Source organism: Mauremys reevesii, linkage group 24 (assembly GCF_016161935.1).
Source record: "Mauremys reevesii isolate NIE-2019 linkage group 24, ASM1616193v1, whole genome shotgun sequence".
NCBI classification, from domain to species: Eukaryota; Metazoa; Chordata; order Testudines; family Geoemydidae; genus Mauremys; species Mauremys reevesii.
The window spans coordinates 13,086,761-13,100,385 of NC_052646.1; the positions used below are offsets into that span (position 1 = coordinate 13,086,761).

At 50.6% G+C, this 13,625-nt stretch overlaps 1 pseudogene; it reads left to right on the forward strand.

Moving 5' to 3' along the window:
* The window catches only part of LOC120390519, a 101,866-nt pseudogene that overhangs the window by 10,989 nt on the left and 77,252 nt on the right, over window positions 1–13,625 (forward strand).

A 13,625-nucleotide genomic window follows, 5' to 3' on the forward strand; every position in this document is an offset into this window, starting at 1 on the left:
CCCTGGGTCACTGGTAACTCGCTCCCAGGGCGGGTCATTCAGCAGGAATTTTGGATGTGCACAAAACACAGACAGGATTCGCTCCCATATGGTTACAGAGCTGCAGTAAAGTGGAACAATTTTCAGCTTGTGTGATTGGAGGATATCTGGATGCATATTATAAGACTGTCCTCCATAAATGAGGAAAAGTTGAGGTGTCTTTATTATTCTTTTGTTCCACTCTTTCTTTCTATGGGGAATTTGCCAATGCAATATCACTGTCTTCCTTTTAAACAAACAAACAAACAAACAAAAAGGCAATGGCTGTTAAAATGAGCAGTTCCAGTCCTAATAACCACTGGGAAGCATTTCTTGCTCAATTTTATCCTACTTTTTCTACAGCAAGTTACAGTGGATCAGTATATTTGATTTGGGAGAAATGAAGTAACAGCTGCCCAAACTGAGCTTGAGCACTCCTGAATTTTGAGGTGTTCAAACCTGGAAGGCAGGTGCTGTATGTGTGGGGGGGCGGGGGTCTGTGGGCTCCGCAGGGGAGCATGGCAGCATGTATGCAGCAGCGTGTCTGGCGCTGCGTGGAGCCAGACATGCTGGTCTGAGTGGCATGGTAAGGGGGCTTGGGGTTGGAGAAGGGGTACGGGGTTCCGGGGGGGTAGTCAAGAAACAGGGAGGGTTGGATGGGGTGGAGGTTCGGGGGGGCAGTCAGGGGCAGGGAGAAGGAGGGGTTAGATGGGTCAGGGGTTTGGGGCGGCAGTCAGGGGACAGGCAGCGGTTGGATAGGCATGGGAATCCCAGGGGTTTGTCAGGGGACAGGTAGGGGGTGGGGTCCTAGGGGTGAAGTTGGGGGGGGGTCTCAGGAGGGCAGTTGGGGACAAGGAGAAGGGAGGCTTAGATAGGGGGTGGGATCCCAAGGGGCAGTTAGAGGCAGGGGTCCCGTGAGGGGGCAATCAGGGGACAAGGAGCAGTGGCTGTGAGAGAGGTGGTGGGGTCATTGGGGGCAGTCATGGGCAGGGGTCCCAGGTGGGGGTGATCAGGGGACAGGGCGCGGGAGGGGGGTGGGAGGGGTGGGGGTTGCTGTGGAGGGCAGTCGGAGGGTGTGGATGGTGGCAGGGTGGGGCTTCCCTCCCCGTGGAGTGTCCTGTTTTTTGAATGTAAAATATGGTCTCCCTACCATTCACAGTGCAACTCTCCACTCACAGCACGCTGCCGCATGAGGTCCCCCTCCTTCCTTTCCAGTTCGTAGTGGCCAAGGAAATGCTGGGAAATGTAGTTCTTTCCCTGCTCCAGGGCTGGCTCTATAGGCAGGGAGCTAACCAAGGAACTACAGCTCCCAGGGCCCCCTGTTGGTTCTCAGCTCCCATGCTGGATCCTTGCCACCCCTGCAAATGGGCTGCCCCAAGCAGGTGCTTGCTTTGCTAGTGCCTAGAGCCACCCCTGCTTTTAGTGTCCAGTCAGCAGTGATGACTTTCCAGTCAAAAACTGGACATCTGGCAACCCTACGCACAGACAGAAGGGGAACAGCTGACTTGACAGAAGCCCAAGAGGGTCCCGTTGATTTCCTACTCAACCTGACCCGGACATGACACTTGTAGTCGGCTCCCATGAGGTTTGGGTTGCATTTCAGGGCTCTGCTCCATACTCCCTGTCACATGGCCCTCTGTGTTCGCCATGTACTAGAGGCTGTGGGGAGGGTGACATAGGAGCTGGCTCTGCTGGCTCAAAGACTGCTATGGTCTCACCCTGCAGAGAGATTTCCCAGCAGAGGACTTGTGGGAGGTTTGGGAACTGTACAAAGGAAATGTGTATGGGGACAGACAGACAGATCGATCGATCATTTGGTCCATTTCACAAACAGGCTATATTAAGAAGTAGGATTCCAAGGACACTAAATTTCATCCCAATTTTCACACCACCCTCAGCCCCCTCTCTGCTATCATGTATAACTGATTCGTCTGATGTCTCTTGTCTTTCTATTGTCTTTCCCCACTAGTTATTCCATCCTGCAGTGTGGTTCGCTGCAGAGAAGGAACTATTTGCAAGATGATAAATGGGCAGCCAGAGTGTGTGCCAGTCTCTCAGGCCACGTGCTGGGCTGGGGGTTACTTGCATTACCACACCTTCGATGGACGGGTGTATGATTTCCACGGCACCTGCAACTACACGGTGGCCAAGACCTGCAGGGATGCCTCCGGCCTGCCCTCCTTCCACGTCATGGCCAAGAGCGAGAACAGGGGGAACATACAGGTCTTCTACATTGGGTCGGTAACTGTCCAGGTGGATGGAGTCACCATCACAGCAGCCAGAGCTGAGGTCGGCTTTGTGGGGGTAAGTGCTGGGTGTGATCAGTACTTAGAGAGGATACCTTGAGAACATTTATCCAAGGTGTTGCGGGGGATAGAATTGTTTACGTAGTAGAGGGTGCTCTCCTCCTGAATTGGTGCTGTCCCTGAAGCGACGGCACTGTACTGGGGGGTGCTGTACTATGTTCAGATGTAGAGGTATCCCAGTAGGGTGCACTCTCCCCTTGGAGTCAGTGCTGACCACAATTCCCATCATGGCAATACCAGGTGCTGTGTGTCATAGAATGGTGCAGGTGGCCAGCAGGGGGCGCTGACCCAATTCCAAAATGTGGCAAATGGAAGCAGGGCCTGTGGGTGGGAACAGTGCACAGAGCCCCCTGGCCTGCAGGCGGGGGCAGCACATGGAGCCCCGTGACATGCACCATTTCCTGGGAGTCACACGGACTTCCTCCATCCCTGGGAAATGCTGGGGCCGCCCGAGGTCAGTGCCGCCCAGAGCCCACACCTCGAACTCCGTCCCACACTCCAACCCCCTGCCCCATCCCTGAGCCCCTTCCCGCACCCAAACTCCCTCCCGGTACCTGCACCCCACAACCCCTCCTGCATCCCACCCCTACCCCATCCCGGAGCCCCCTTCTACACCCAAACCCCTCATCCCAGCCCCACCCCAGAGCCGAAACCTCCAGCCAACAGCCTTCACCCCCTCCTGCACCCCAACCCCCTGCCCCCGCCCGATGAAAATGAGTGAATGAGCAAGGATGGGAGAGTGTGCAACAGAGGAAGGGGGATGGAGTGAGGGGGGGCAGGGCCTCTGAGAAGGGGCAGGGCCTCAGGGCAGGGAGCAGAGCAAGGATGTTGAGTTTTCTGCAGTTAGAAAGTTGGCAACCCAAGATGTGGCCCCCTCCCCTGCAGGAGCCACTTCCTAATGGTTCTAGGTGACAGCTCCTTCCCTGTCGCCACTTCCTAATGGCACTAACTGATGCAGCCTTATTGCCATCAAAATTCCAGCCTTTGAACTGTTTACAGTGTCGTGGTCGCCATGCTGGTCCCAGGGCGTTAGAGAGACAAGGTGGGAGAGGTAATGTCTCTTATTGGACCAACTTCTGTTGGTGAAAGGGACAAGTCTTCCAGCTACCCAGAGCCCTTCTTCAGCTCTGGGAAGGGTACTCAGGGCTGGTCTATGCTAGAGAATTAGATTGACCCAGATGTGTCGCTGAGGGGCACATAGGTGCCAACTTGTTGGTTCCCGGGGGGTGCCCCAACCACTCTACACCCCTTTCTCCAGCCCCCGCCTCTTCCTGCCCCCCTCTTCAACACTTTCCCCAAGCCCCTGCCCCCTCTGCACCCCCTCCTGCCCCCGCTCCTCCCCCCCCGTGCCTCCTGCACACTGTGGAACAGCTGACCTTGGTGGGCAGGAGGCACTGGGAAGGACGGGGAGGAGCTGATCTGCGGGAAAAACCCACACTCTGAGCAATATAGTTAAGCCATCATAAGGGCTTGTCTACACTGACAGAGCTGCACCAGTGCAGCTGCAGAGCTGTAGCTCCTAGTGAAGATGCTACCTAGGCTGACAGGACAGGTTCTTTTGTTGGTGTAGGTACTCTGCCCAGTCTGCACTACAGTGCTAGGTCAATGGAAAGCAGTTGACCTCGACCTAACTATGTAAGTGTCTACAGTAAAATTTCGCTCCTGCCGACATAACTGTCCCTGCTACATCGACTTAATAACTCCATCTCCATGAGAGAACATAAGAACATAAGAACATAAGAAAGGCCGTACCGGGTCAGACCAAAGGTCCATCTAGCCCAGTATCTGTCTACCAACAGTGGCCAATGCCAGGTGCCCCTGAGGGAGTGAACCTAACAGGCAATGATCAAGTGATCTCTCTCCTGCCATCCATCTCCATCCTCTGACGAACAGAGGCTAGGGACACCATTCTTACCCATCCTGGCTAATAGACATTTATGGACTTAGCCACCATGAATTTATCCAGTCCCCTTTTAAACATTGTTATAGTCCTAGCCTTCACAACCTCCTCAGGTAAGGAGTTCCACAAGTTGACTGTGCGCTGCGTGAAGAAGAACTTCCTTTTATTTGTTTTAAACCTGCTGCCTATTAATTTCATTTGGTGACCCCTAGTTCTTGTATTATGGGAATAAGTAAATAACTTTTCCTTATCCACTTTCTCAACATCACTCATGATTTTATCTATCTCTATCATGTCCCCCCTTAGTCTTCTCTTTTCCAAACTGAAGAGTCCTAGCCTCTTTAATCTTTCCTCATATGGGACCCTCTCTAAACCCCTAATCATTTTAGTTGCCCTTTTCTGAACCTTTTCTAGTGCTAGAATATCTTTTTTAAGGTGAGGAGACCACATCTGTACACAGTATTCGAGATGTGGGCGTACCATGGATTTATATAAGGGCAATAATATATTCTCAGTCTTATTCTCTATCCTCTTTTAATGATTCCTAACATCCTGTTTGCTTTTTGACCGCCTCTGCACACTGCGTGGACATCTTCAGAGAACTATCACGATAACTCCAAGATCTTTTCCTGACTCATTGTAGCTAAATTAGCCCCCATCATGTTGTATGTATAGTTGGGGTTATTTTTTCCAATGTGCATTACTTTACATTTATCCACATTAAATTTCATTTGCCATTTTGTCGCCCAATCACTTAGTTTTGTGAGATCTTTTTGAAGTTCTTCACAATCTGCTTTGGTCTTAACTATCTTGAGTAGTTTAGTATCATCTGCAAACTTTGCCACCTCACTGTTTACCCCTTTCTCCAGATCATTTATGAATAAATTGAATAGGATTGGTCCTAGGACTGACCCTTGGGGAACACCACTAGTTACCCCTCTCCATTCTGAGAATTTACCATTAATTCCTACCCTTTGTTCCCTGTCCTTTAACCAGTTCTCAATCCATGAAAGGACCTTTCCTTTTATCCCATGACAGCTTAATTTACGTAAGAGCCTTTGGTGAGGGACCTTGTCAAAGGCTTTCTGGAAATCTAAGTACACTATGTCCACCGGATCCCCCTTGTCCACATGTTTGTCGACCCCTTCAAAGAACTCTAATAGATTAGTAAGACACGATTTCCCTTTACAGAAACCATGTTGACTATTGCTCAAGAGTTTATGTTTTTCTATGTGTCTGACAATTTTATTCTTTACTATTGTTTCAACTAATTTGCCCAGTACCGACGTTAGACTTACCGGTCTGTAATTGCTGGGATCACCCCTAGAGCCCTTTTTAAATATTGGCATTACATTAGCTAACTTCCAGTCATTGGGTACCAAAGCTGATTTAAAGGACAGGTTAAAGGAGAGGTGTAGAGTCAATGTCAATGTAGTTAGATCGATGCCATATCAATGTAGGTACTGCGTTGATTACATGGACTGCTACTGGCTTTGAGAAGCCATCCCACAATGCTCCACACTGACAGTACAATCAGTGCAAGCGCTCTTGGTGAGGATGCACATTGCACAGACTCAAGGAGCAAAGAGTAGACATGCACAACCGATGTAATCACTGAGGTGGCTTTATGCTGACGAAAATCAGGTCAACTTAATTTTGTAGTGTAGTCATGCCCTGATGGGTGGTACCTATATCAACAGGTGATGACCTCCTGTCAACATAGCGCTACCTGAACTGGGGATAGGTCAGTATAACTGCGTTGCTCAGGGGTGTGGATTTTCCACAGCTGCAGCTTTCCAAATGTAGAGGAGCCCTCAGAGTGTCATAGCTAAATACAAGGTGGAAGATATTGTTTAGCATAAGTGGTTAAACCCACTGACATCACAGGACAAAAAGGGTGGGTTATTGGGTTACAGATTGCTGTAATAATCTACAACGCCAGTGTCTTTATTAAAGCCATGATTTTTACTGTGCAGGAAAGTTAAGAATTTAGGATCCCAGTCTCAACTTTTGAAAGTGTGATTCCATTATCAAACAACTTTCAAAACATTGAAATCCTCCACAAAGAATTACATTTCTCCACCCAGCTCCATTTAATATGATGTTTTAAAGTAATTCTGGTTCAGATTTGGGTCCAGGTTGCACCCCTTGCTAATCTGAGTAGGGGCCACTTTGCAAATGACAGACTAGTGCCATCGATTGTGACCTTTTCCCTTTCTTTCTCACCATGAAGGTGAATAACACCAGGGCCCACTTACCCATCTCCCTGAACAATGGGGCCCTTCGGCTCTATCAGAGTGGCACCTCCTCGTCCTCCGCACCGACTTCAACCTCAGAGTGTCTTATGACTGGAACAACCACCTAAGTGTCACTGTCCCCAGGGTCTTCTCCAACAGCCTGTGCGGCCTGTGCGGCAACTATAATGGGGACCCCTCTGATGACTTCCGGACCCCGGATGGGGACCTGGCTCCCAGTGTCGCTGCCTTGGGGAAAAGCTGGGCAGTGGAATATGAGGATCAGTTTTGCTGGCACGATTGCATTGGAGTTGCAGACCCTGTGACCCCAGCATAGCCAGAAAGTACAAGGAGGAGGCCTTGTGCGGCCTGATAACCAAAGTCTCTGATGGTCCCTTCAGCCAGTGCCACAGCAAGGTGGATCCTACAGTCTACTTCGACAATTGCGTGTATGCGATCTGTGCCACAACGATGGCTACAGGAAGGCCCTGTGTGAGGCCCTGAAGGCCTATGCGGACGCCTGCCAGCTGGAGGGAGTCAGGATTGGGGAATGGAGGCAGCTGGCCAGATGCTGTGAGTACAGATTTGTATGCCAAGGTGTATGGTCTGCTGGTTAGACTGGGAAGCCTGGGGCTCAGCACTCTTGAGTTCTAGCCCTGGTTTTGGGAGAGGGCATGATCGAGTGGTTTGGGATTGAGCAGTGATTGGGAAACATAGGCGTGCGCCGGGTGTGCCGGGTGTGCCCAGGCATGCCCTAATGCCCGCGGGCTGGATCTGGATCCGGTCCCTCAAAGCTTTGGATCTGGCCCACGGGATTTGCCCCCTCAGAAGCGGCCAGCACAGCACCACATCCCTGCGGGGTGGGAGGAGGCAGAGGGCTCCGTGCGTTGCTCCAAGCACCACCCTCTGCAGCTCCCATTGGCCAGGAACGGGGATTCGCGGCCAATGGGAGTTTCGGGGGCGGTACCTGGAGGCGTGGCAAAGGCAGCGCACGGAGCACCGTGCCTGCCACACCCCCCCCGGGGCCACGCAGGGCCCTGGTGAGTGGCGCAGCGTGAGGCCAGAGCAGGCAGGCAGCGAGTGCGCCACTGCAGGTAAGCGGCACCGGGCCAGAGCCCAACCCCTCCTGCACCCCACCCCACAACTCCCTGCCCTGAGGCCCCTGCCTGCACCTCGCACACCAACCCCCTGCCCTGAGCCCCCTTTTGCACCCCGCCCCCAACTCCCTGCCTTGAGCCCCCTGCTGCACCCTACACCCCTCCTGCACCCCAAATCCCTGTCCTGAGCCCCTGCCTGCTCCCTACCGCACCCCAACTCCCTGCCTTAATCCCCCTGCCTGCACCCCAACCCCCTACACTGAGCCCCCTCCTGCACTCCGCACCCCTCCTGCACCCCAAGCCCCTTCATACACCCGACACCCCTCCTCTGCCCCAATCCCTTGCCCTGAGCCCCTTCCTACACACCACACCCCCTCCCACACCCTGCACTCCAACCTTTATGATGTTCACCTTTAAAAAAATAAAGAAACAAAATTCCCTGGGAGCACACCCTAATGAAATGTGCTGCGCATGCCTATGTTGGCAAATCAGGACGCCTGGGTTCTATTGTACCCACAGTATTTGTCTGTCTGTGGGATTGCTAATGTGCCTATCACTTTGAGAATCTGACATCCACTGATAACACATGGATGGTTGGGGTAAAATGACGCCTGTTTTTAAGTTAGTCTTCCTACCATGAACCTGATCTGGTAAGGTGCTAATCACCTCCTGCAGTGTGCTGAGCACCCTCACCTCCTGTTCAAGTCACTGGGATTCGAGGGCTCTCAGGGCCCCACAAGATACATCCTCCTCTGCCTATTTTAAATACTGCTTTTGCATGGAGAGAACTGGCTGCTAAATCTGTGGGTCCTTCACTCCCCAGCCATGGAGTGCCCCCTGGAGAACAGCCAGTACCAGCTCTGTGGAACAGCCTGCCCAGCCACATGTGTGGACCAGTCAGCCCCCAGCAGCTGCCAAGACCCCTGCGTGGAAAGCTGCCAGTGCAAGGATGGTTTTGTGCTGAGCCAGGGAAAATGCATCCCCAAGAGCAACTGTGGATGCCTGTTTGAGGGGCGCCCCTATGCCCCCAGTGAGAGTTTCTGGGTCGATGAGGCATGTGGAACACGGTGCATATGCAATGCAGCCACTAGACAAGTTGAATGCGTGGCCGCTACGTGCAAACATTCAGATTGGTGCAGGCTAGTGAAGGGCGTACGGGGCTGTTACCCCTCCAGCTATGCCACCTGCTCTGTGACAAGGAATCTGCACTATGCCACCTTTGATGGACAGAGATATGACTTCCAAGGCACTTGCCGCTACCAGCTCACAGCTCTGTGCGAGAAGGCAGAGGGACTGGTGGACTTTGAAGTCAACTTCCAGGAAAACAATACTGCTCCTGTACAGATCAAGGTTTATCAGACCAACCTCAGGATCAGCAATCAATTCCCTGGGAAAGTCCTGGTGAGTTTCTCAAATTGTCTCTAATCTCTCTAAAGCTTTTGGGGAAAGTCACCTGTGTGATCCAGAAAAGTTGCAGACAATGCATGGAAGGATTTTGAAATATAGGGTGAATTTTAACCACATTCTTCTATAAACAGGGAGCCAATGGAGAAATTTAAGGATTGGGGTGATGCCGTTACACTTCGGATGTGTGAGAAGGTGTCTGAATCATAGAATTGTAGGACTGGAAAGTACCACGGGAGGTCATGTAGTCAAGTTCTCTGCACTCATAGCAAGATTAAGTATTATCTAGACCATCCCTGACAGGTGTTTGTCTAACCTGCTCTTAAAAATCTCCAATGACGGATATTCCACAACCTGCCTACGCAATTTATTTCAGTGATTAACCACACTGACAGTTAGGAAGTTTTTCCTAAGGTCCAGCCTAAACCTCCCTTGCTGCAATTTATGCCCACTGCTTCTTTTCCTGTCCTCAGAGGTTAAGGAGAAAATGTTTTCACCCTCCTCCTTGAAACAACCTTTTATATACTTGAAAACTGCCATCATGTCCCCACTCAGTCTTCTCTTCTCCAGACTAAACAAACCCATTTTTTTCAAATCTTTCCTCATAGGTCATGTTTTCTAGACCTTTAATCATGTTTGTTGCTCTTCTCTGAACTTTCTCCAATTTGTCTACATCTTTCCTGAAATGTGGCGCTGAGAACGGACACAATACTCCAACTGAGTCCTAATCTGTGCAGAGTAGACCAGAAGAATCACTTTTTGTGCATTGCTTACAACACTCCTGCTAATATATCCTAGAATGATGTTTGCTTTTTTTTTGCAACAGTGTTACACTGTTCAGTAATATTTAGCTTGCGATCCCGTTTGACCCCCAAATCCCTTTCACAGTACTCCTTCCTAGGCAGTCATTTTCCATTCTCTATGTGTGCAACTGATTGTTCTTTCCTAAGTGGAGCACTTTGCATTTGTTACACTTACTCCTGGGGAAATTCTCGCATAATTGTGTATTTACCCACATCAAAAACATTTTGCCTAAGAAGTGCTGCAGGTCTGCCTTTTTCCCACCAGAGGCCGCTGTGGCGCCAGAACAGACAGCTGCTTTATGCCCGCTGTTCTAGCGCCACAGCGGCCTCTGGTGTGCAAAAGGCAGAATTGCAGCACTTCTTAGGCAAAACGTATTTTATGCGCGAAAATACTAAATTCTATGCCCAGTGATGCAGAATTCCCCCATGAGCAGCACCTTGCCCGTGGAGCCAGTTTAGGACAGAGTGGGACACACAGGGCTGCTGGGGGTCACAGACAGGGGTTCAGAATGACCTGGGGGGGGACAGACTGGAGCATGGGCTCAGGAGCTAGTTGGGTGACAGCAGTGAGCCTGGAGATTGGGGAAGGGGGCTGCAGAGACCCGTGGGGATGAGGGGTGTGGGGACAGGGGCAGATGTGCCTGACTGAATGGGAGAGGCTTGGGGTCATCCAAGGTCTTATCATAGAATCTCAGGGTTGGAAGGGACCTCAGGAGGTCATCTAGTCCAATCCCCTGCTCAAAGCAGGACCAAACCCAACTAAATCATCCCAGCCAGGGCTTTGTCAAGCCTGACCTTAAAAACCTCTAAGGAAGGAGATTCCACCACCTCCTAGGTAACCCATTCCAGTGCTTCACCACCCTACTAGTGAAAAGTTTTTCCTAATATCCAACCTAAACCTCCCCTCTGCAACTTGAGACCATTACTCCTTGTTCTGTCATCTTCTACCACTGAGAAGTCATGAAGTCATCTTCTGTCTTCATGGGAGGCTTCCCAACACCCTAACAATCCCATGCCCCACAAAGAAAAACCTCCCATCCACACCAAACAACCTGTAGGATCTCTCCTGGGGTCGTTATCACACCATGTGCGCATCAGTTCGTTACCCCTGTCACCCCGAGCTGTTGCACTGCTTTTGACAGGTGCAGAAAATACTGTTCTGTATTGTAATTTAAATGAATTACACAAAGTTCTGTATGAATATGCCTAGTAAAGAATCTATTTGTCAAAAAAATTTACCAGAATCTTCTTTTAGCACTTTCAATCCCTCCCAACTTGGTATCGTTTGCAAACTTTATAAGTGTACTCTCTATGCCATTATCTAAATCACTGATGAAGATATTGAATAGAACCAGACCCCAAACTGATCCTTGCAAGATCCCCCTTGATATGCCCTTCCAGGTTGACTGTGATCCACTGATAACTATTCTCTGGGAACGGTTTTCCAACCAGTTATGCACCTACCTTATAGTAGCTCCATCTAGGTTGTATTTTCCTAGTTTATTTGAGAAAGTCATGTGAGACAGTATCAAAAGCCTTACTAAAGTCAAGATATATCACATCTACCTCTTCCTCCCATCCACAAGTGTCCACACTTTCACAGTGTGCTCTCATCCCCAATGGGGCACCTCCTTGTGGCTGCAACTTGGAATTAGCTCTGCCTTTCTGAAGCCCCATCCTGCGAGTGCTCACTCTATGACACTCTCTCTCTACCCAGACTCGATGGCTCCCTCCTTGTGGCTTGGCCTCCGGAAAGGTCACTGTAGTTTCTCCTTTCTGGGAGGTTTGTGTACCAAGTGTCACCAACTGTCCCAGGCAGTTTTCCAATTCACTGCCCCTCAATGGTACCACATCCCGAGTGGCTGGCAGGGGAACATGGGCTCACTCTCATCTTGGGTTCCAGCCCACGGACCCTAAAAACAGCAGCTAAGGTCTATCCTGTCCCATGCCTTGTTTCTGTTTCCTTGGATTACTTCCTACGTTGCCTCTATCAGTCTCCTTCTCTACCCTTTTCTGGGTACACCCTTCCCTCCTGACCAAGCCTCCCCTCTCCCTAGCCTCAGAGAGTGACTGCAGACCTCCCCCCTGCATCTCCCTTCTGCCCTTAGCTACCTTGCTTTATACCAGCCCGACCTGTTCCTGTTCAGGTGAGCTTCATCCTTTAATTAGTTCTCATTGCTCCCTGGCTCCTCCTCCAGGTGCCTCTTAGATGGTTAATTGGTCCATCTAACCATCTTAAACTTTTCAAGGGCAGGTGTGGGGTTTGCATTCCTCACAGTGTCAATAGCATCCAGCAGAGGTGTGAACCTGGGGAGCTGGGGGACAGAGAAGAGGGACCTGCAAAAGCTAATGCCAGGGGAAATTCAAGTCTGGTTAGACCTGGGATTTGATGAAGATTTGAACAGAGATGGATTATTATTGTAATCATGAGCCAGAGCTCAATGCTGGGGTGAGAGGTTCCACCACAGGCGAGCGATGTTTCATATCCCATTTGTCTTGCTTTAACAGGTGAACAGTTTCCTGATGAATCTTCCCTTCAACCTCGATGATAAGAAAATCACTGTGTATAGAAATGGCTGGGCCACAGTGATCCAGGCAGACTTTGGCCTCACAGTTACCTTTGCCGGGTGGTCAGGACGCACCACGGTCACTCTGCCAGTCACCTACGCAGGAGCCGTGTGTGGTCTGTGTGGCAACTTCAACAGTGACAGGGAGGACGACATGTTCATGAGGGATGGCACGCTGGCACCAAGCCCAGTTAGCTTTGGCCAGAGTTGGAAGGTGGGCAACCTCCCGGGATGCTCTGCAATAATGATACCACCATGCGCAAGTGTAGAGGCTATTGAAAAACAACAACGAGGTAGCAGAGGGCAGTGTGGGCTCATCCTCCACAAGCGTGGCCCTTTCAGAGGATGTCACAGCAAAGTGGACCCCAATGGATACTTCATAGACTGCGTGTATGGCTATTGCGTCCTCAGTGAGCGGGAGAGTAACGTCTGCCAGGCCGTTGCTGGCTATGCTGAGGCATGTCAGGAAGCTGGAGCTACGGTGCATCCCTGGAGGACTACGAAATTCTGCTGTGAGTCCCCCATGTTCACCGCTGCCTGCCCCATGGGGATCACTCTTCCAAGCTGGCTGGTAGATGTTGGTTTAAATGCTGAGCTCATCAAGTGATGTAGAACATTTTTTAATTTTCAGAGGAGCCCAAAGTATGGGTACAGCACAGGCAGTGGCCATAGAAGCTGCCCCCATCATGGTGCCCTATCAATATGCTGCACCCCAGGCCAAAGAGGCACTGTCTAGAGATAGACTTTAAGGTCAGAAGGGACAATTATGATCATCTAGTCTGACCTCCTGCACAATGCAGGCCACAGAATCTCACCCACCCACTCCTGGAACAAACCCCTAACCTATGTCTGAGTTATTGAAGTCCCCAAGTCATGGTTTAAAGACCTCAAGGTGCAGAGAATCCTCCAGCAAGTGACCTGTGCCCCATGCTGTAGAGGAAGGTGAAACCCCCCCAGGCTTCGACCAATCTGCCCCGGAGGAAAATTCCTTCCCGACCCCAAATATGGCGATCAGTTAAAGCCTGAGCATGTGGGCAAGACTCAGCAGCCAGCAACCAGGAAATAATTCTCTGTAGTAACTCAGATCCCACCCCATCTAACATCCCATCACAGACAACTAGGCATATTTACCTGCTAATAAACAAAGATGAATTAATTTCCAAAATTAGGCTATCCCATAATACCATCCCCTCCATAAACTTATCAAGCTTAGTCTTAAAGCCAGATATGTCTTTTGCCCCCACTACTTCCCTTGGAAGGCTGTTCCAGAACTTCACTCCTCCAATGGTTAGATAC